At 32.7% G+C, this 24,959-nt stretch overlaps 1 protein-coding gene across 1 annotated transcript in view; it reads right to left on the reverse strand.

Moving 5' to 3' along the window:
* The window catches only part of LRRTM4 (leucine rich repeat transmembrane neuronal 4), an 822,236-nt gene that overhangs the window by 493,861 nt on the left and 303,416 nt on the right, over positions 1-24,959 (reverse strand). The window lies entirely within an intron of this gene.

Raw genomic sequence — 24,959 nt, forward strand, 5'->3', positions numbered from 1 at the left:
ACACAGAGGTGCTAGAGTTTTCATCTTTTTTTACTTTAAGTTGATGTTAAAAAAGAGGAGCAAATATTCAGTAGAAGTTAAAAAGTGCTTTAGGCAGTGCCATTGGTCTAGAAATCATAAATATCTGCACAGCTTTTAGTTTCAACTGCAATATGCTGGAGCTTGTTTTTCATTTCAGGCCTTTTATTTCTTATTAGAAAGACTATTAAATTAATACTAGTGATCCAACCAAATATAATGGAACATTTACTGTTTGGAACCAAGCATGCATGAAATTTCCTAGAGCATAAAAACAAAAAAATAAACAAAAAAATGACATAGAATATATAAATGAAAGTAAAAATGTCATATATCAGGCCACAGAGAGGGAGAATATAGTGAGTTGTGTGCTTGCTTTGTATTCTCCCAGATCACTGCTAGAGTGCACCCTGGACAACAACAGGAATAATCCCCAAGTACAGCTGAGTGTGGTCTCCAAAACAAACTAAAAATCATGTACCTATTTAAATCAGTTATATATTTACATTCAATCATTAGAAGTTCCCAAACCTCTAATCTTTAGTATTTAGTCCAGAAAAAATTTTCTACATCTATAGAGACTTCTCTACTAGAATTTAAATAGCTATTGAATCATGGAAAATTTGAGAAATCACTTAAAGAGTTTAGTATCTTCCTAACAATCCTAATATTTTATATATATTTTAGTTTCTTATTTGTGATGAGCATCTTACACTAATGGTCAATGCTGCATGACCAGTATACATTGATCTGTATATTGTCCTCCTTGTATTATTTTCCCTTTTTGCTTATTTCTTTTTGGTATCTTTTCCCTACTGGCATTTTTTAATGCTAATCCTTGTATATAGAGTCTGCAAGATAGTGCTTGCTCTCTCTCTCACCTCAAGGAGAGGTACGTGCAGTTAGTACACTAACAATTACCATGACAATGTTAATGAGTGAGATAACTAGAATGCCTGTGAATACAGGCATTTTTTTTTGTTTTTTTTTTTTCAACTCAATTTTTCTAAAAATGTTTAAATATGCACACCCACCTTGATTCAATGTTTTCATTGAGTAAAATTTGTAATTACAAGTCCCAAGTCAATAAGTATGCTAGGTAAAGCCAATGTTTTTACAGTCCTATCATGATGATACACATCCTTTTATTTTTTTATTTTTTGCCACATCCAGAAATGCTCAGGAGTTGCTCCTGTCTCTACACTTAGAAATAACTCCTGGTAATATTTGGGGGCCATATTGGATGCTAAAAGCTGAATCCAAGTTAGACATGTGCAAGAGATTGTCTTATCCTCTGAATATATTCACTCAACTCGTCTATCACATACTTTTAGGGAGAAAAGATTTTTCCCAATTATTTAGCAATGGAATCACCATTTCTCTCATAAGGTATCTTGTGTAAGATTTTTAGATACATTCTTTGGGAAGAGCTGCTTTGGTGTTTAATGAACATGAAAGGATAAATAGGAATATGTTTTAAATGTCACAAGGACTTTAAAGAAACAATAAAATTGTTGTTCTCTTGATAAGGTAACTTTCTTCATGAGAACACACAAAGCCAAATGAAAACAAATACTGGAACTATGACATCGTACAGAACTCAGGTGAGCAGAGTAGAAAGAGTAAAGGCAGAGAAGGATGAGAGGTAGCCTAGTGAACTGGGAGAGATACTGTTACTGAGGTACTGGGAAAAGTGTGGTCAAAAATTCTGGAAGAAATATGAACTTAACACACAATACATTCTCAACTAAGTCTGCCTTCTCTTAAGAAAATGTAAATGTTTAAAATAAATAAATACAAAAATATATTGCTAGTAAAATGAAATATTTTATAACAAACTAATATCTGTATATATACAACTATCACTCTACATATTCAAAGATAGCAATTAATAAATTTTTCTGTGGACCTATATAAAAATATATCTATGGGTATGCACATAAATATGTCCATATGCACAGTTATTGTTGCCAGATTAAGCTATAGAGAAATACATTTAAAAAAGTAAAATTTTGAGATACAAAACTTAACTAAGGATATCCTGGCAAAACAATTAACTTCTTTAAAAATGTATGTTCATGTAAGAATTCAACTTAGCAACGTTTAGAGGTTATTCTAGAATGCCAGAGGGTACAGGGAATTCTTGTAGACTTGGGTTTTGGGGAGGGGGATTTACAGGTCCTGGCCCAGACTTTCTATCTCCTCAATGAGGAAGTTGATGTCAGACTGGGTGGCAGCAAGGAATACAGAAAAACACAAAGTAAAATTATTTATAGCTCAGTTGACAAAGCATTTCATAAAATATAATGAATTTGGTTATTTGTTATATATTATTTGGATCTATAGAGCAATATGATTCACCTCTAATAACAGAATGCAGAGAAAGAGGAGGCAATTTTTTTTCAAACAAATAGGACTATTCTCAAAATGCTAGTGTCTTGCTAATTGAATATTCCTTCTGATATCGATGTACTAGACATAAGTTTAAAAAATATACATATGGCAAGAAATATACCATTTCAAATTAATTTGTAATTTTCAAAATTATAATTTGTTAATACATATTTATAGATAAGAGGAATAACTATAGTTAGTCCTCAGCATAACCATCTAGTTTGCAAAGTACTTACCAAATTTCTAAATAAGATTTTTATTATGCTTCTTTTCACAAGTCCTACTCAGGAAGGATGTCATAGATACTACTTCAGATCTGTCATATATAATCTTCTAATCTGCCAAATTTTTTGCAACTAAAAGATGAGCTCATGTACAAGCTGACAAGAGATGGTGAGGAGTCTGGGTTTTCTGAAGGTTGTTAAAAGTTTAAGTCCCCCCCCCTCATTGTGCAGGTGCTCTCAGAATTGGCTTGACAATTTTTGTAATGACAGCTGCTGTCAGGTAAGAGAGTAAATTATTCAATTCAACCGGGAATGTTGTCAGTAATGGTAAAAGGGTGCTAGAAATAGAAATGGTCCCAGACACTAGTACAAACTTATTAAATCTCACTGGGAATCCTTGATGTTTCTTTTTCCCAACTATTTTTTTTTGGAATCATCATTTTTGCTGATGATTATATTTTCTTTACATAAAAAGGAAAGTGAGAAACTTAAGCAGATTAGCTGAAAATAGGAAAACTTAGTCATGTCAATTGGGAGATTTTAGTCCTGACAATTCCCAAACTGACAAATTCTAATAAAGCACAGTACTAACAATTGGTATTATTATCAATAATCAAAACATTAACTGTACTTCATACTTTAAAATATATAAATGTGGGGCCGGAGTGGTGGCACGAAGCGGTAAGGTGTCTGCCTTGCCAGCGCTAGCCTAAGACAGACTGCTGTTCGATTCCCCCAGCATCCTATATAATCCCCTAAGCCAGAAACCCCTGAGCATCACTGGGTGTGCCCCCATATATTCATATATATAAATCAATAATAAATGTCTATAATGTTGTTTATGTGTCTGGACTTGGTTATTCAAATATATTTAGTGTCATATTGTAATCTGGATATATATTTCCTTTAGGCAAGACAACATAATAGTAAAGGAAAATTTCTCAGATACTTTTTACCTAAGTATAGTATCCCCAGTGATTAGATCTGGGGTTGTATTTGTATTGAATATAAATAGAATAACAAGTGCACTTAAAGAGTTGTTACTATTTTGTTTTGTTTTCTGGATAAATAATGATAAAGAATGAAAGATCAAGATTGAGGGAATTGGGTAATGTTGTTGTTGACAGCATCACATATAACTTGAAAACTGAGTTAAGAATTAGTACTTGCTTAACAAGCACTTAACTTACGTCAATGTGAGGTTGGAATTTGGTTTGTAATAGGAAACTAGCTTAGGTTAGGGCATTAGGAACTGAGGTTTAATCCAACTTTATACCAATAAAGAGAAGTGATTTTTAAGTACCTTTCACCTATGTGATTTCACCTATGCCATTACCTAAAATAACCTGAAAATTACAGTTTCATGCTAGACCTGGTTACAGAATGAGTTTGTTATCATTCCTCATTTACACTGATATGGCCAATGCGCTATGTAAAGAAGGTTGTCACTCTGTATCATAGAGAACAGCATAGAATAGAATATCCATAGCATAGAGTATCCCTTCTAAAGAAGCTTAGTAACTAACTGGATCTTCATATGTTAGTGGCTACATCCATACTATTTTAAAAGAATAGTTATAATATTATTTTTTATTTTTAAGAGTATGGTTATTATTTTACAAGTATAGTTATTATAGTACTTTTTAGAAGCTAAACCTTATTTTTTGCCTTTTTTTTTTTTGAGCATAACCTGTGACGCTCAGGGATTATTCCTGGCCGTGTGTTCATAAATCACTCCTGGCTTGGGGGATCATATGGGACACCGAGGATCAACCAAGGTTCGTCCTGGATCGACCTCTTGCAAGGCAAAAGCCCTATTGCTGTGCTATCACTCCGGCCCCTAGAATCTACTCTTTTGATTATGATAATGACAGTGATGGTTCTGGTGCTATAGATGGCAACCTGGTGTACTACCTTAGAAAGAAAATCAAATCTAATATTACTTAGAATAAAATGAAGCAGTTAGAATATGAATTATTAGCAGTTATTCTAGTAGGTCAATCATGCCAGGTGGATGCCAGGTGGATATGACTGCCCCTTCCTAGCTCCTATTTATTCTTTTAATCTAATCTTTGGTGCTACTTTTTGGAAAACTCTGGTACCTTGATATAAGTTAGCTGCTTCAGCTTTGTATCCACATGGCACAGGACATTCTCTGGTAATCTCAGTTTTTGTAATGTGTTAAGTAACCATTCATTTCTATTTAAACTATAAGAGCCATGAAAGTTGATGCTTTTCTTCTTACTATAGAGTCTACTGAAAGAAAAATACTGCAAGGAAAATGAAATTAGGAATCATAAATATATTAACTGTCAATTGCCTAGTATTACAGCCTAACCACCATAGCAGTAACATCCTTGAATGCAAAATTTGTAGCCTTTGTAACTGGTAAGATAACTTCTAACTTGGTTCATATGTAAAATTATTATGAAATAAATTTATAAATCTACTGGTATGGCAAAAGTACACAACTAATTTGAGATATTTAAATTCACCACATTTGGGAATCTAAAAGGTGATTATTTACCTATTGGAAGGCCATAAACATTTTTATATAGGAATAAAACAAGATTTACATGTAATACATACAACATTCATTTATCTGTTTATATAGAAAGTGTGTACTACATATTCTAATGTGATGTGTGTAGTAGTAGAATTATTAGATAAGTTATTCTGATTATCTGAGGCCATGGTTCATAAAGGAAAAGAAAAAATGTGTCTAAGTCATGAGGTAAATTGGATATTGAAAAATACAAGAAAGGGGCCGGCAAGGTAGCTCTAGAGGTAAGGTGTCTGCCTTGCAAGCGCTAGCTAAGGAAGGACCGCAGTTCGATCCCCCAGCATCCCATATGGTCCCTCTAAACCCGGGGCAAATTCTGAGCGCTTAGCCAGGAGTAGCCCCTGAGCATCAAATGGGTGTGGTCCAAAAAACCAAAAAAAAAAAAAAACCCAAAAAACAAAAATGGAAACAAGAAAAAAATACAATAGTGTAGGTAATAAGGTGCAGAAGATTGTGATGTAATAAAATGTATTCCTTTAAGGTGAAGTATTCATGATCACTTATTATAGCATTATATTTTATCATTTTAATGAAAAAAAATGAAAGTTGCTAAGCTTTAAAGAACTAGAGAACAAAATTTCAGATAAAGTTCAAACTTTTAAGGACATTTAAAAAATTTCAGCAAGAGTGTGACTTTAGTAAAGGACAATGAAGAGGCTAGAGAATAAAATGAGGCTAAGGAAGAAGGAGGTTCTAGTTTCTTTAGATTTTCTGAAAAATGTCAATGTGGATATAAAAAAAATTTAAAAGATCTTAGAGAAAATAGTGCTGAGTGAAGATGTGATAGGGATAGGTACAGAATTTATGTTTCTCATATTTGCAATATGAAGATAAATTAGGATAATAAAAATACCCCAAATCAACAACAATTGAGACCTGATCTTCAGTAGGAAATTTATCAAGAGAGATGATAGGGAAAGTGGTCTTTGGTCAAGCATACACTATGGTGAAGTCTGTGGTACTGGAAAGTTTTCTGCATGACAACTCTATGACTAACAGACAACATTATAATACATGGTTTCTAAGATTAAATAAAAGCCAAGGAATGGATTTGAGGCCAGAGAAATAATTTAGTGAGTAAGGGTGCTCATGCCTAACTATTGTTCAGTTCCAGCACCCCATATTTGAAGGAGAATATGACAATTATCTTATTTAATCATGAGAGGACACACACATAAAATCACATGAATATATATTTATGTATAAATATATTTATTTATATATACATATATATTACATATCCATTTATTTGATATATATCAAGCACAATAATATTGATGTTTCCTGGGAACTTTCCTTGTTTTCAAACATACAATAATAATATCAAAGTCCTCTGGTTCAAAACACATTACTTGCTATTTTCCAACACCACTCCCACCCCCATTGTTGACCTAATGCTTTTGTTGGCAAGATTAATAAAAATAGCTTTAAACAGTTTGAGCATATTTCACATCTTTGTTAGATTTTATTCAGTGAATTCTCTCCAAAATTAATATTAGGGTATATCTTGTATGAATAATTATTTGTAATTTGGGGGTAGGGGATGCTCCCAGCTGTGCTCAGCACAAACTTGTGCTATACTTTCAAAGATCAATTTGCTTTAGAATCATTAAATATATATAGAGCATAATAGGGAGAAAAATAATCCAAAAAATAATGATAATGAGGTGCTGTAATAGATTTCGATATTTCTCTCAAACAACAGTAAAAATTAAATTACCAGAACCTGCTACTATGGTAATTATTGATTTTACCACTGAATATTTCACCACATGGGCATTTCTTATACTTTTCCTGGATACATATTGTCAGATTTCTTCTCAGAAAATTTTTCTTCAAACTTTCTCCTTATATACTTTTGACATTTTCCCCTCAAATTTCTTTCTACAGAGAATAAACACAAACAAAAGCTTATTTTCTATGGTCATTTCTCCTCAAATTTTCACTCTTTTTTTTTCTCCTTAGACATTTCTCTTAATAGATATTTCTTTTGGAGCTTTTCTTCTTTGACATTTACTTTTATGACAGGAAGCCTCAACAAGACTCTGACTAGTAAATTGAATAACTATGTGAGGAGATAGGCAGGATAAGGAATCCAGAGTCGTAATAGTGACAGAAGGAATAAGAGTATGCTCAAAGAGTAAGATGGGAAGAAGAAAAGTACAAAAGATGGTGGAATTTCAAAATTACAATAATTGTGGAAATGTGGGAAGTAGGAGAAATGAAATTAGACTACGAATGAAACCATATGTTAATGATAGGTTAGAAAAATGCCATATTTAGAAACAGATTTTGATGCAAAAATAGTTGCTCTCAAGGCCACAGATAAGGTATAGCCATAAGGATTCTGCCTCACAACAATCACATATATGGTTCTAGAGCATATGTGACCCTTGAAAGTAGAGCACTGAGTGAGTTCAGTGCACAACTAGATGTGTTCCTTACCAAAAATAGTCATTATCTATTCAAGACATACTCAAATATTAACTTTTGAAAAGCAAATTAAGTTTGGAAGAAGCAACATAGTAGGATATTTGTAAATTGCAAACAAAATGTTTTCAAATATATATGTATATTTGGTTTTGGTTTTGGTGCCACACCTGGTGACGCTCAGGGGTTACGCGTGCCTATGCGCTAAGAAATCGCTGCTAGCTTGGGAGACCTATATGAGATGTTAGGTGGGGGAGGGGATTGATCCACGGTCTGTCCAGGGTTAGCTGCGTGCAAGTCGAACGCAATACTAAGCCCCAACATGACTTCTGGTAAAACCTGACATGGGACCAATTAGGCCTGATAGATCTATTTTAGGGGCTTGTTTGTATATATCATGTACTGGGAGCTAACAATTATATCCAGCCATGCTTAGGATTCTCCAAGGCCATACTTGGTGATAAATAGGAGCAGGGGTTGTGTTAGGGACTGAATTAGATCATTAAATGTACAAGGTGTGGCTCTCTAATCTATGAGCTGTCTCATTTCAAAATATATGTATTTTAAATAATACTTACATATTGCATAATTCTAAGGTATAATTCAATATACCTAGAAACCAACACTTTTTCAAATATCATTTTACCTCATCTAGAATCCACTTTAATTTATTCACATATATCTTCCTTAATTACCCCTGTGATTTTGAATATCTTATATTCCTCTTCACAAACTTGGTGTCCCTTCTCAAATTGTTTCTATTTTGCATTTTTGAAAGATTTTCATATTTCGGAAGGTTATATAGTTTATCAAATTTAGAAGATAAACATTGTATTACCTTTTTCTTTAAGCCCTTTTGATTCTTCTACAAAATAATATCCAACAAGACTCATTTAATATATGTTACTTCATTTTACACTTGAGCACTAAATCTGAGTTTCTTACAATGGTGAGGTGGGATCATTGTATTAAGAATGTTCTTTAAGTGACATAAATATGTAAGCTATAGTCATAGTGTTAACACTGATTAGTGTATGGAGTTAATAAAACTGAGGAGCTTTTGGATATAAGAGGAAAAAGTAATCAACTGACTGGCTAATCAGATTTGCAAAAACTCAGTATCAAAACTACTGTTCCTCTGGCAATTAGTGAGGTCATTTCTTTTTATATAAGAAATAAAAAGTCCTAGAGCTATGCATTATCTACATTGGTAGATTTTAATAAAATTAGTTGATGAGCTACTCCACACATGTCTGTATGGGTTTTATTTCATCTAATTTATTTAGGCAAATTAGAAGTGACAACAAAAAACCAGGTTCTGGTGATGTGTAATATTCTTAAAGCCATTTTAAAAAAGCAGATTAAAAGGCAACAAAAACAATTATTTTGAAACAATGATGTGACCTTCGATAATCACACTTTGAAAATACTTATTATCCTGAAAAAAGCCATTAAGAAAAACTGAAAACCATGGGTGAAAACAGGTGTGTGTGTGTGTGTGTGTGTGTGTGTGTGTGTGTGTGTGTTGTGTGTGTGGTGTGTTGGAGTATGGTAACTCAGCAGGACACAAAAGCAAAAACGTTTTAAAATCTACTTCACATTCTAAACTTCTTTCTTATTTAGAGTTAGTCACTGACTCCTGGTTACAAAGCTTTCTACTGTTGACCCAGAGTGTAATAATATATTTTGATCCACTTTTTCCTAATTCATTATAATATATTCCATTTCAAATAGTCCATGGTTTATTTATAGAAATAACAAATTTGGTCCTGAGTGATTGCACAGCAGTAGGGCATTTGCTTTGCATTTGGCTGACCCAGGATAGACCTGGGTTGGATTCCCAGCATCCCATATGGTCCCCCAGCCAGGATCAATTTCTGAGCACATAGCCAGGAGTAACCTCTGAGTGTCACCAGGTGTAAACTAAAAACCAAAAAAATAAAAATAATTTTATTAATAATATTTTCTTACACTCCAAATGACAGAAAAGAGACATAAAGCAAATAGTTTTTAGCTTGTTTATTATAAACTTTGATATTGATGTTGATTTTCCCTACTATTTCAATTTAGTAATACCATTGTTTTCTTTTATCTCAAAACGAGAAACAGTCCCAATTTTCTCTTGATCTGTGATTCTAGAAGTATCCCTCTCTAATTTTTCTGAAGTTTTAATATTATCTAGAACAAATACAGTAATTTAAAGAAAAATAATTATTAGAAAATATAAAACATAGAATTAAAAAATTAGGACTGGGGGGATTTTTTAATAACCTGTATCGGAAAATGACATCAGTTTGGGGATTTTTCCCTAATTAGTAGATCTTGTGTAATTTTTATTTATCTTGTAGTCAAATTTTCATTTCGATAACATTCTATATCTGTTTCTCCACCTGAGGTTCTCTTGCCACAGACAACTACTTAGCGGTGTAAATAAAGTTCTAATCAAATTCCATTGACTCGTAATTTACCTTTTTCCTTACATTTCAGGTTCTGATAGGTCAATGAAGTAACTAAAGAAACTGAGAGCTTTGACATTTCTGATTACATTCTGCTAATCAGTTTCCAGTAATAATGTTTTATTCTTTCTATCAATTTATGCATTTCCAAAAAATGGTAGCTGCAAACCTTACTGAGATGCAACATTGAAAAAAGACCAAATGCACTATCTGTACTGTCTGGTAAAATATAGAAAACATTTCTGATCAATGGACTGTCATATGTGGTGATGTGTTAATTCATTCAAGGGAGGTGCAATAAGGGCAACAGCATAGTCCTTCTCTCAATAATAAATCCACGAGAATAATGCTCTTTAGAGGCCAATGTTTATCCAGGAATAGAGATCAGAGTAATTTCATAGAACAGGTGGCTGAAGGGGATATTTAAAGGAATGTATTTTAAAGGATGTGTTTACAAAGTTGGACACATAAGAAAGTTTAAGGAAACACAGAAGAAAAGTATCAACCAATTCAAGTTGCAAGAAAGACCAAGAAAGAAATAATTAAATAACACCAACACAAGAAACAGGGTTGCAAGTATCACCACTCAAAATTCAAAAAGATACTATAGAGTAGTTATTGATAGAAAATGTAACTTATCCTCTAATCAACACCAAAACACGGAACTAGAAAGGAAAAGTTAGCCTATTCCCATTAACCTAGTATCCATTCTTGCCTACATTGGTTGAAAAAACTAGGAAACCAATGGACAAACAAATGGAAAGAAAGTCATCTGAGAGCCAAAGAGCAAGTGATTGAACTAAAACGTTGGTTATAACCGGGCTGATTCTAGACCGAATAAATAAGATAAAATAAAATAAAAGTCCCATGAATTTTTAATTCAATAGTATCGAAGAGTTTAAATGTGTATGAATCTAGTTAGCTATATTATTATTTCTTTTGTTATAGGAATAGTCAATCACCATGAGATACCTATATCTAACCACTAATCTGTCTGTATAGTAATATCTCTTGAAAATTTTAGTATTTCCCCAGAAGGAATTCAATATCCCTTTAAATAATAAGATATACCACCAATGTTTATTTTTAAAAATGTTTAATATATTAAAATATAATGTATTATATTGCATTGCTTATATTATATAAAATTTAATCACTCTACCTTTATGAAATTGTTTCCATAATCTACATGTAATTAAAGGTTTATAATGCTATCTTATTTATTAACTTTCTTTCCAGTTTAGAAATAAGGTATTTTAGGTTGAAACTATAACTAATAGGTATGTCAATAAACATGAATATCAGTTCTTTTCCTAACCTCTATATATAGGTTTTATATATGTATATTCATATTTATATATGTGTATTTATAGATATATGTTTTTTGATGTGGACCCAAAATAAAAAACAAACATAAGGTCCATTTGAATTTTTAGAGCATTACCTGAAGAATGTATAGATTTTAATATATTTATATATATTATATAACATCTTGTATATTATATATAAATATATAAAGTATACGTATATTGTAAATTTAATTTCAATTTATTTTAATAGTTCATGTGAGAGCATATTGCTTGGGTGTTTGGAGTGATAGCTCATCCTTGCAAATAGCCTACCTGGTTTCCAACCCCTTAATCCCATATGGTTCCTGAGCCTGCCAGAAATGATTTCTGAGCACAGAGCCTGGAATAACCCCTGAGAGCCTCTGGGTATTCCCTAAGCTCTTAATAAAGAATGTTGCTTGATTTTACTTGTGAAATAAATGGACATGAAGAAATGCAAGAAAATTTGCTTATCATCAAACATCTGATAAATTAAAGCACTAGTTATAGAATTTCAATTTGTTTATTTCTTTTGAAGTATTCATAATTCTTAATTTATGGCATGCTGTGTCTGCTTCAAAAACTCCAGGCTGGAAATGTTTTATATTAGGTTACATGTAACAATTCTAGAACAATTGCTTATAAATCTTTTTGTTTCAAAAAAAAAGAGTTGTAGTATTTCATTGCACTTAATCTTTGAAAATAGAGATAAATAAAGTGTTTGAGGAATGTCATGGAGCTTCTATGAAAGCAATCTTGTCTTTGAACTCACTGATCAAGATAATGAACTTCACTGTACTTCATTAAAATTACAGAATATGTTATTTGAAGATTTTTGTCTGTCAAAATTTGGTTTCAAGTTTGCTGATTGATCTACTAATCCAAGTTAATTATTCTGAATTACTGTCAGCGCAATTCTCATCAACACACTTTAAAACCTATAAACAATATTCTGAAAGAACACACTAGCAAGTGGAAGATGACATTATTAAACATAATTTTCAATTAGCTTTAAATTCTGCCAGCATCAACTGTTTTATTTTTTTATTTTATTTTTTTTTTATTTTGGTATCTATACTCTGTGGATCTCATGGTCCCAGAGAGTAGATTCAGCACAGGGAATAAAACCCAGCACCATTCATGCTAAAGGCATGTGCTTTATCACTTGGATCACATTTCTAGCTATCTGCAATTAACACTTTCTTGTGAATCAGGGATATGATTTCTAGTCAAACATTCTAAGAACCTTGTTAACCTAACATCTAAGAGCTCAGCAGTGCTGTAAAATGGTTCAAAAGCATTAATTCTGGATCTAGATGTCCTTTATTTGAATTTCAACCAGCTCTTTTGTTTACTGTTTCATCTTGTCATGACTCTTAACCCCTCTCTGATTAGCACCCAATAAAATGAGTCTTTTTATACTACCAGCAGCTATTTCATAGTTGTTAAGGACAAATTAATTTGTTCACGTATAAATGTTAATGTATAAAGTTCCTAAACAAAAACCTTGCACAGAGTGCACTATTAGAATTTGTCTTGCTATTGTTTTCTTGTAAAATCATATCAAACAAGACCCTATACAATTTTCCAACAATAAAAGTAAAGGAAAATGTCAGAAGAGTTGTTTCCAAGTAGGAGCTAAGGTCTATACCTCACCGCAGGACACACAGAAGTCATATGGTTTGAGCTATTCCACTTCTCATACTCCACTTTTGATACCTGCAGTGTAATCTTGTTTGCATAGGCTACAGTACCTGAGTTTTCTTTGGAGGATTTATCCAATACATTTGTTGGTATTTTAGCAAAGGTAAAAGAAAGTTTTACCAAATTTCTAATCACCTTTGGGTAGAGAATAAAAAGATAAAGAATAGATATGAAACCAAAAATGTCAATTAATTATTCAGTTTCTATGATTATCTTAATTTGTTTTTTAGAAAAAACAAAATAGAGACTAAAATTAATATGGCTGTAGCTAGCAACACTGCTAGATTGTTCACTTACACAATTGTTCTAAGATTAAGGGCAGAAGTGATAATGTAGAGATTTTGTCTTACATGCAGCCAACCTAATATTTCATGTGGTCCACCAGGCACTGCTATGAGTAATTCCTGAGTGCATAACCAGAAATATTCCCTGAGCATATCTAGATGTGGCCAAAAAAACAAAAAAGTAAATGAAGAATAAATTTCATTTTATGTGTTATTACATGTGCATGTTCACAGTCTGTGGTTGAAGATAGTTTCTCACTTAGTTTAGACAATAGGGAAAGTTGAATATGAGGTGATTTATATTCTAGCAATTAATAATTGAGTAATGTCTTTTTTATTGATAGTATATTATCTGATAGAATTATAAATAATTATATAATATTAATATTTCAGATAGGCATTCTAAAGTATATACTTACTAATTGCTTGTGTTTGACATTTTGATTCTCTTAAAGTTTTTAGTATGAAGGATCATTTATTTTCATAATCGTTATTTATTTAATCATATATTGTATACAGTCTCAGCTCCTTTTCATGTGCACAACAAAAGCCCACTGTTATTACTTTCTGTCTTCTGTATGATAAGAATCATTCTGTATATTAGCATAACAATGAATGTTTCCTTAAGTTAACTCTAGTAAAATAGTTTTTTATCATCTTAATAGAAAGTATTTATGATAAGATTTACATTTCTATAGTTTCCAAATCTCAGCAATGATTATATTATAAAACCTTTTAAATGTGATTTTAAAGAAGTTAGTGGCAAATGACTAATTTGTATTAGAACTTTTATATTTTTCAAATTTCTTAATTTTATGATGTGGACAATCAAATTCAATCTTATTCAAACTCTTATTTTAAAGACAAATTACTTTTGATTCAGTCAGAGAATATAATGCTCCCTTAAACAGGTGCTATAGTGTTTAGTATCCTATAGAGGTAGTTTCTCACAAATTGAGGTAGACTTACTGTTTTTTTTTTTTTAAGTTATTATAATAGTATTCTCTTTTACTAAATAACATTCTGTTTTCTTTGAGTAAATAAAACCAAGGGTCCTTTGTAACTAAAGGGGCTTATATTCTACATGATTATTTTATATTTAATAAGACTATAAGAACTATTAATATATAAAGATATAGTAAATTTGCAACGGCCACTAATTTACCAATTCACTTAAACAAAACATATGTACTTATTAGTTTGCTTGTTCTTTTTTTGCAGCAAAACCCAGCTGTGTTCAGGTGTTCTTCCTGGCTCCACATTCAGAAATTACTCCTGGAGTTGCATGGGGTACAATAGGGATTAAACCCAAGTAGGCATATTGAAAGAAAAGCACCCTATGCGCTGTACAATTGCTCTGACCCAGCGATCCTTAGATTTTATTAATAAGGTTGCTTCATTCAACAATAAGAACATATATTTTAATCATAAGTTAGTTAAATACTAAAGATATGTTTAAGAGAAGAAAATGTTATGAAAGATTAAATATTAAGAAAGAGTGATTGGGAAAGTTTAGAAATAAATCAATTTAGGAATAACAGTAGATCATAACTCCTATGACCTTCATGGACAAAAAAGTGATTTAGATATGTCATTAGTAATAACAGCTGGGTGGTCCAAAACACATTTCAAACTGTGTAATTCAATTGAACATTTCTTTCCCTGCATGCAACACTTGCCTTTAAGCAAAGGTCATGCGCTAATTAGGACCTTGTCAAATATCTCCAACAGGATAGGATTATGACTATATTTTTTTTCTTCAACAATTCTTATTATCTATTCATTAAACAATTTTATTTATACTATCAAACATAGAAAAAATAAATGATTTTTTAATTTGGGGAAATGAATGTTTTGACATTCTGATCATTTTAGGAAATGTAAGAAATTTTTATTTATCCTCATAAAGAACCATGTCAGAATTGACTAAATAACCAATTTATCTTTCTTTTTACTTTTTAGATATTTGATAGTTAATTTTCTTAAAAATGACTAATTTTGGGTTTCCGACTGTGAGAAACTGTGAGTGCTGCCTGTATGTGTTTCTCTACTGTCCTGTCTCCTGAACCTCTTGGGAGTGGGCCAAAAAGGGGCCAGAAAATTCGCTCTCCCAGAGGCTCCAGAAGAGCATGGCCACTCCACTTCACTATGCGGCTGTGTGCTCTTTCTAATGAAAGAATGCCACGGCAACAAGAAGAAAAAAATCACACTAGGAACTGTGCTGGATCACGGAAGTCCAGCATTTCTCTCCAAACTGTCTTCACCACTGTGTGCTCTGGCCTAACATTTGATCCTGTGTGAGGCTTCATCCACAGAGGGCTCCCCTTCCTTGGGACGTGAGTCGACCTACCCAGAAAGGGCAGAGCCAGATGAGTGTGGCCACGCACATCATTTAGCCAATGAATACCACCATAACATGTAGAAAAACCTACGAGACAAGTGTGACAATGGGGGAAACAACGCAGGCCAGCATCAGACATAGAGAATGAAGATGACAATTCTGATGACCAGAAAACAGCCAATCAACTAATCAATCTTTCAGATAAGAAATTTAGACAAGAAATATGGAAGATGCTCAAAGAACTCAAAGAAACCTGGATTGAGTTGAACAGAACACTAATAAGAACCAAGAAAATATGAAGACAGAAATCACAAAACCCAAACTGAAATAACAGGTCAAATAACAGGCCTGAAAAACTCAGTAAACTAATGGAATGAAAAATGGATAAGCTCTCCAACAGGGTAACAGAAGCTGAGAATAGAATTAGTGCTGTGTAAGATGAGATAAATAACAACTCCATATGCAGGAGAGATTGGAAAAAAAACTTAAAGCAAATGAACAATGAAAAAATTAGTCAAAGAATGGGAACAGATGAAAATAAAAGTCTATGATAAGCTCAACAGAAACAATTTAAGAATCATTGAAGTCCAAGAGACGCAGGAAGAAAAATTCCAGGAAGAATCAATGGTCAAGAACATCATCAAAGAGAAACTTCCAGAGCTAAAGAATATATGCCATCAAATCCTGCATGCCCAATATGTACCAACCAAAAGAGACCCCAGAGAAAATACACCAAGACACATTCTAGTCACAATGATGAATTCCACATATAGAGACAGAATTCTGAAAGCGGCAAGATCAAAAAGGAAAATTACATTCAAGGGAACATCCTTGAGATTTACAGCAGACCTGTCACCAGAAACACGCAAGGCCAGAAAGCAGTGGTGGGATATAGTGACAAAACTCAAAGAAATAAATGCTTTGCCTAAAATATTGTACCCAGCAAAACTCACTTTCAGGAAGTGATGGAAGAATACATGGTTTCACAGACAAAAAACAGCTCAGAAACTTTATAGACTCAAAACCAGTCTTAAGATAAAACCTGAAAGACCTACTTTAAGATAAGACTGACCAAAAGACACACCAAATTTTGATATAAAGATGGCATTAAATCCCAGGACAATTCTTTCTCTCAATGTCAATGGACTAAATGCACCAGTTAAGAGACACAGAGTGGCTAAATGAATCAAAAAACTCAATCCAACCTTCTGCTGCCTACAAGAAATGCAGCTGAATAGTCAGAACAAACATAGACTCAAAATAAAAAGCTGGAAGAAAATTATCCAAGCAAACAACACTCACAAAAAAGCTGGAGTGGCCATACTAATATCAGATGATGCCAAACTTTATACTCAGGAAAGTTGTAAGGGACAAAGATGGACATTTTGTATTAATCAAGAGGTATGAAAAGCAGGAAGAAATCACTCTCCTAAACATTTATGCACCGAATGAGGGGCCAGAAAAACATTTAATACAATTGTTGATAAATCTAAAAAATAATATCAATAACAACACAATAATTGTGGGGTACCTCAACATGGCTTTTTCAACACTGGATAGGTTAACCAGACTAAAACCCAACAAGAATCTACTAGACCTGAGAAGAAAAATGGAATAAAGAGGCCTAGTAGATATATATGGAGTAGACACTCCATCCCCAGAAACCTGTATACACATTTTTCTCCAATGTATATGGAACATTTTCCAGCATAGACTACATGCTGGCACATAAAACATACCTCAATGAAATCAAGAGGATAGAAATTTTGCAGGCTACCTTCTCTGACCACAAGGTTCTGAAATTATATGTGAATTTTAAAGGGACACAGAAAAAAAACTTTGACACGTGGAAGTTAAACAGCCTCATAATGAATAACCATTAGGTCCAAGATGAAATCAAAGAGGAAATCAAAACTTTCCTGAAAACAAATGATAATAAAGACACAAACTATCAGAACTTATGGGTCACAGTAAAAACAGTACTGAGAGGAGAATTTATAGCTTTGCAAGCATATATCAGAAAGGAAGAAGGGGCCTACCTTAATAGCTTAATGATGCAGCTCATAGAATTAGAAAGTGCTCAACAAAAGAAACCAAAAATAGGGAGACAGAAGGAAATAACGAAGCTGAGGCAAAAATCAATTAAGTGGAAACCCAAAAAACAATCCGAAAGATCAACGAAAGCAGAAGTTGGTTCTTCGAAAAATAAACAAGATTGATAGACCACTGGCAGACCTAACAAGGAAAGAGAGAGAGAAACTTGATAACTCGTATTAGAAATGAAAAAGGGGAGATCACTACCAATATTGCAGAGATTCAAAAGGCAATCAGAAACTACTTTGAGAAACTCTATGCCACTAAAAATGAGAACTTGGAAGAAATGGATAAATTTTTGGACTCTAATAACCTCCCACGTTTGAATAAAGAGGATGTAGCATATCTAAATACCCCCATCACTATTGATGAAATTAAAATGGTAATCAAATATCTGCCCAAAAACAAAAGCCCAGGCCCAGACGGATTCACTAATGAATTCTTTCAAACTTTCCAAGAGGATCTACTACCAATCTTGGCAAGACTGTTTCATAAAATTGAAAAAACTGGAACACTTTTTAATAGCTTTTATGAAGCCAACATCACCTTGATACCTAAACCAGACAAAGATGCTACAAAAAAAGAAAATTACAGACCAATATAGCTGATGAATGGAGATACAAAGATCCTCAACAAAATCCTGGCAAATATGATTCGATGCCTCATTAAGTAGATCATCCACTATGATCAAGTAAGTTTCATCCCAGAAATGCAAAGATGGTTTAACATCCATAAATCTAGCAACATCATACACAACATCAACAGCAAGAAAAATAAAAATCACATGATCATATCAATAGACGAAGAGAAAGCATTTGATAAGGTCCAACACCCATTCTTGATCAAAAATCTCAGCAAGATGAGAATGAAAGGAACTATTCTCAATATAGTTAAGGCCATCTACCACAAGCCAGTGGAAATTATTGTCCTCTATGGAGAAAAACTGAAAGCCTTCTCTCTAAATTCTGGCACAAGACAAAGCAGTCCTCTCTCACCACTCCTATTCAACATAGTACTGGAAGTCATTGCTATAGTGATCAGACAAGAAAAAAATATCAAGGAAATCCAGGTAGGAAAGAAAGAAGTCAAGCTCTCATTGTTTGCAGATGACATGATACTCTACTTAGAAAACCCTAAAGACTCTACTGAAAAGCTTCTAGAAACAATAGACTCATATAGCAAGGTGGCAGGCTACAAAATTAACACACAAAAATCAATGGCCTTTCTATACACCAATAATAATTGGGAAGAAATGGACATTAAGAAAACAACCCCATTCACAATAGTGCCACACTAACTCAAATATCTTGGAGTCAATTTGACTAAATATGTGAAGGACCTATACAAAGAAAACTATAAAACTCTGCTCCAAGAAATAGGAGAGGACACATGGAAATGAAACCACATATCCTGCTCAAGGATTGGCAAGAATAACATCATTAAAATGGCAACACTCCCCAAAGCATTGTACAGATTTAATGTGGTCCCTCTAAATATACCCATGACATTCTTTAAATAAGTGGATCAGGCACTTTTGAAATTCATTTGAAACAATAAATGCCCTCAAATAGCCAAATCAATTATTGAAAAAAAAAAAAAAGAATATGGAAGGCATTACTTTCCCCAACTTTAAACTGTATTACAAAGCAATAGTTATCAAAAGAGCTTGGTATTGGAATAAAGACAGACCCTCAGATCAGTAAAATAGACTTGAGTACTCAGAGAATGCTCCCTAGACATACGATCATCTAATCTTTTATAAAGGAGCAAGAAGTCCTAAATGGAGCAAAGAAAGCCTCTTCAACGAGTGTTGTTGGCAACAACTGGCTAGCCACTTGCAAAAAAGCGAATTTAGACCCCCAGTTAAGATCATGTACGAAGGTAAAATCCAATTGGATTAAAGACCTTGATATCAGACCTGAAACCGTAAGGTATATAGAACAACACGTAGGTATAACACTCTATGACATTGAGTCTAAAGGCCTCTTCAAGGAGGAAACTGCACTCTTCAAACAAATGAAGCAGAGATAAACAGATGGGAATATATTAAGCTGAGAAGTTTCTGCACCTTGAGGGAAATAGTACCCAGAATACAAGAGCCACCCACTGGTTAGGATAAACTATTCACCAAATATCCATCAGATAAGGGGCTAATATCCAAAATGTACAGGGCACTGACAGAACTTTACAAGAAAAAAAATCTAATTCCATCAAAAAAGGAAGAGAAGAAATGGACAGACACTTTGATAAACAAGAAATACAATTGGTCAAAAGGCACATGAAAAAATGCTCCTCACCACTATTCATCAGGGAGATGCAAATAAAAACAACTATGAGGTACCACCTCACACCCCAGAGATTGGCACACATCACAAAGAATGAGAAAAAGCAGTGTTGGTGGGGATGCGATGAGACAGGAACTCTTATCCATTGCTGGTGGGAATGCCGACTAGTTCAACCTATCTGAAGAGCAAAATGGAGATTCCTCCAAAAACTGGAAATTGAGCTCCCATATGATCCAGCTATACCACTCCTAGGAATATACCCTTGGTACACAAAAATACAATACAAAACCCCCTTCCTTACACTTATATTTATTGCAGCACTATTTACCATAGCAAGACTCTGGAAACAGCCAAGATATCCTTCAACAGATGAATGGCTAAAGAAACTGTGGTACATATACACAATGGAATATTATGCAACCATCAGGAGAGATGAAGTCATGAAATTTTCCTATACATGGATGTACATGGAATCTATTATGCTGAGTGGAATAAGTCAGAGAGAAAGAGAAAGACAGAGAATGGTCTTACTCATCTATGGGTTTTAAGAAAAATGAAAGACATTTCTCAACAATTTTCAGAGACAAAAGAGAGGAGGGCTGGACGTTACAGCCAACCTCATGAATCTCACCACAAAGAGTGATGAGTTTAGTTAGAGAAATAACTACATTGCAAACTATCCTAACAATGAGAATATATGAGGGAATTGGAAAGTCTGTCTAGGATACAGGTAGGGGCAGGAAAGGGAGGAGGAGTTATCAGGACAATAATTAAGGGAAACTCCCCCCCCCTTTTTTTTAGCAAATCTAAGGATTGTAAATGTTTGAAAAAGTCCCTCACAGCAATACAATGAGAATTTTGGAAAATTAGAAAGAATGATTTGGGAAATATGAAATTTAAAATATAATGGTTACAAAACTGAACAAACAATAAGGGGAACATTTTAGTATTATTTCCAGCATATTGAATATAAAACTAAGATGGAATGAGAGCAATTAAATAAAATGTTTTTTCTTTAAGAATTATTTTTATATAATTTTAAATAATGAATTTTACTTCTAATGTCTACTTTGAATATTTCTGTTCACTTAATAGATATAATTGAGTGCCCGGGCTGGAGCTGTGGCACGAGAGGTAAGGCATCTGCATTGCAAGCACTAACCTAGGATCGAATGCAGTTCGATCCCCCAGCGTCCCAAATGGGTCCCTCAAGCCAGGAGCGATTTCTGAGAGCATAGCCAGCAGTAATCCCTGAGCGTCAAATGGGTGTACCCCCCAAAAAAAAACAAAAACAAAAACCACCAAAACAAGCAAACAAACAAAAACAAAAATAAACAAAACTCAGTGCCCACAGTTTGATTTTTTTGTTTGATAGTCTGATATTTTTAGTGAAAAGTAACAGGTGCCTGAAATACCAAAAAGAAGCCATATTTTTTATACGATTAAAACATAATTGTATCAGGGATACTTGAAAGATTTAAAATCTGTAAGGGTATATCCTTGCAATGAATTTGAGCTTCTGGCAAAATAAAAGGCTGGTACAAGACTGTTGAGATAAAGTTCTTAAAAATATGAATGTTCTATGATACCTACCTGTTTTTTCGTAGTCTCTAAGTTGTTTCAGTTTATGTTAATTGACAAGGACTTGGGATATATTACATAATGATCTACATGTGTTCATTAAGCCTTGATGTGAAAGATGTTATACACAAAGTATACACAGTTTAAATCACTCCTCTCTTCAATTGAAACTAAAACGCTAAGCCAAACATGACTATTTGGTAAAAATAACATGTTGTTTCAGTTATATTTACTGCTTTATGCACCATTCCATGATCCATGACATCTATCTTGAGATTGCAGTTTTCTTTTTTAGTGCTTATTTACCATTTACAGATAGATAAAGCAACTAAAAAGTAATTTTTGCAGTGTTCATCAATCCCATTTTCACACCACACACTACTCTTGGTAGTTAATGAGGACATGGAACCTGCAAAAATTGCCAAATAATAAGCCAGAGCAATCATACATTAGATACTATATGTCCTTTTTTATTTTTTAACTACATCCACTTCTTAGCACCTATTAGAAAATCATTAATATTTAGTAAAGAAAATATTTTCCTTAAAAATTGCTTACAGTTGATTTTTAAAAAAATGACACATCTTTGATTTCCTTCTAAACTCTCTATAATAAAAGAACAAAAGAGGGAGTAATGAGTGAGTTTTTATGTCAGCAATTATATTTTTCTTACATTATATATGAATATAATTACCTGTTTTAAATGATACTGCTTTACATTGCCAGATTTTGCTTTAGTTATGCGTTGTGTTGGCATAGTTTCAAATTTATATTCAATTTACTGTATGAGGGATAGTTTTGAGTTGTAAAGAATTTAGATAATTTCCCTCACATATCTGAGAATATTGGTTTCATGTTATTTTGATAGTTTGAATTACCAAACTCTTCTCTCATATATAGCCATCTGATCACTTTATAAGAGCAATAATTTCAGTAAGTTTGCATGCTGCAGATTTTGCAGTACTACTTGTAACAATTCATATATATATATATATATATATATATGTATTGGTAATAAGCAAAATAATTTAATTTTAAAACACAAATTAAGATTATTTCATATTGTCAATATCTAGCATAAATCATAAGTTAAAATATAAGTAAATAAGCTGCTACAAAATAGTTACATGTTCAACTTTCCAAAGGTAACTTGAAAATCACATTTTAGCACATTTTTCTAAATAATTGTTTCTAAAAATTATTTTAATGAACTGTCAAAAGAGAGTCAAGAACAATGTTATCAATTTTAGCTCAAAATCAATGAATTATTTTAGCAGGAGATAATCTTAGATTTATTCCTATTTATGTATACAAGTGGAAGAATTATTCCATAAAAACAATCCGTAACTAGGGAAAGTGGGTTTTACTCCAACAGGTTATCTTTGCTATCTAGTTTTATACACAATGGTTTACACTATCATTATCTTTATTAACTAATAAAGGTTACAACCTGAAGAATTACAGGAAATATTAATATCAGAATATTTTAAGGGCTTCCTTGTTGTTGTTTTTTTGGTACGAAGTTGGTATCTCATAAAAAATGAGGTGTTTAACAAGTGAGATCATTTGTTAAGTGGCCAAATCACACCTGGCAGGTAGGGGGACCCTATAGGATGCCAGGTATTATTTGGGAAAAAATGTAATGTAAGGTTTGGTATAAAAACATTTAAGGATTGGAATTATGCCTTAGTTCTTCAGCATCTATGTGACTTTATGAAAGACAGAATTGATTGACAATGAAAAGATCTAATTTTCCTAAATTTTCTAGGCTGTGGCGGCTGGCAGTCCTCTAAGTGTGAACACAAATGTATTCTTTTCACTTCTTTTATATTTTCTAACAAATATTCATGAGATACTGCTAGGTAAATAGTAGGGAACATTTTCCCAGATGAAATGCTAATCTAACCATTCTTTAATACTATTTGGTGAGAATTAAAAATTCTGCAGACATTTAATTATATTCTTTATATAAATAAAATATATATTAACTTATTTCTATATATATATGGTGAAAACACATAAAATACTCCATATAGGAGAAACATGCATTAGCATAAGTTTATTTGAGGAGAAATATTGAAATGTTCATAAAATGTATTCAAATTTGGGCTGGATTGATAGCACAGAGACAGGGCATTTGCCTTGCATGTGACCTATCTGGGACAGACCTGGGTTAGATCCCTGATATCCCATATGGTCCCCAAGTTTTCCCAGAGCAATTTCTGAGGGAGAGCCAAGAGTAACCCCTGAGTGACACTGGGTGTGTCCCAAAGTTCTTCCAAAATTTTATTAAAATTTTCTATTGACCTTTCCTTGCTTTTTATATAAATGAATACATTCAAACAAACTTAAAAGAAATAGATATGCTTACTAAACTATATAAAAGACATCAAATAACTATCTTTGAAAACTGTTTACAATTTGTATACATGTTAATTCATTATTTATTATAATAAAATAAATATTGTAAAATAATATAATTTATATTATAAAATTTAGTTTTAAAAATTATAATTATTTTAACAAAGTAAAATCACACCATAAAATATAAACTTTGATTCAAAATCATTACAACAATGTATATATTTCAGGAAGTTAAACACTAAAAGCCCATTTTTATCCTTTACCATTCATTTGTTTTTTTTTCCTATCTCTATTTGCTCCCTATTCTTTGTCCATCAGTACTAGTAATAAGTTACTTATTATCTTTTTACTAAGGTGGAAATGAGAATGAAATGGCCAGAATGAATAAGATAGGACCAAACCTCTAAAGTATTATCTTACAAACCCTTATAAGAACATATGAGATCTGATTGTTCACTCTAATTTGCATAATGATAATGATATCATCTTAAAAACGCCTCCTAAGAACATCTGAGATGGCATATAAAATATTATTGATCATTCTAATATTAACCCCTCATTTGCATACAAACATGCATACAGCAGAAACAAGTGATAAAGAATTTAGTAGATAAACTCAGATCATTGTATTTGAGAGTGTGACAAGAGAAATAAAGCCAATGATGTAAAAAAGCAGAATAGGAGAACAGGACAGATGGCAAATGATAAGCAGAAATATGAGTATAAGGGGTCTAGCAATCAGGACGGACGTCTAGGATACAGATTCTATTATTTCTACTGCCAACAGCCACATAAGATTCCTGAATTGATGAATAAAGAGCTGTTAGATAAAGACTTCTCTGGTGGACAGCACCACAGAGCTCATAGGCAGTTTCAAAAAGTCCAGACCTCAT

Source organism: Suncus etruscus, chromosome 12, assembly GCF_024139225.1.
Source record: "Suncus etruscus isolate mSunEtr1 chromosome 12, mSunEtr1.pri.cur, whole genome shotgun sequence".
Lineage (NCBI taxonomy): Eukaryota > Metazoa > Chordata > Mammalia > Eulipotyphla > Soricidae > Suncus > Suncus etruscus.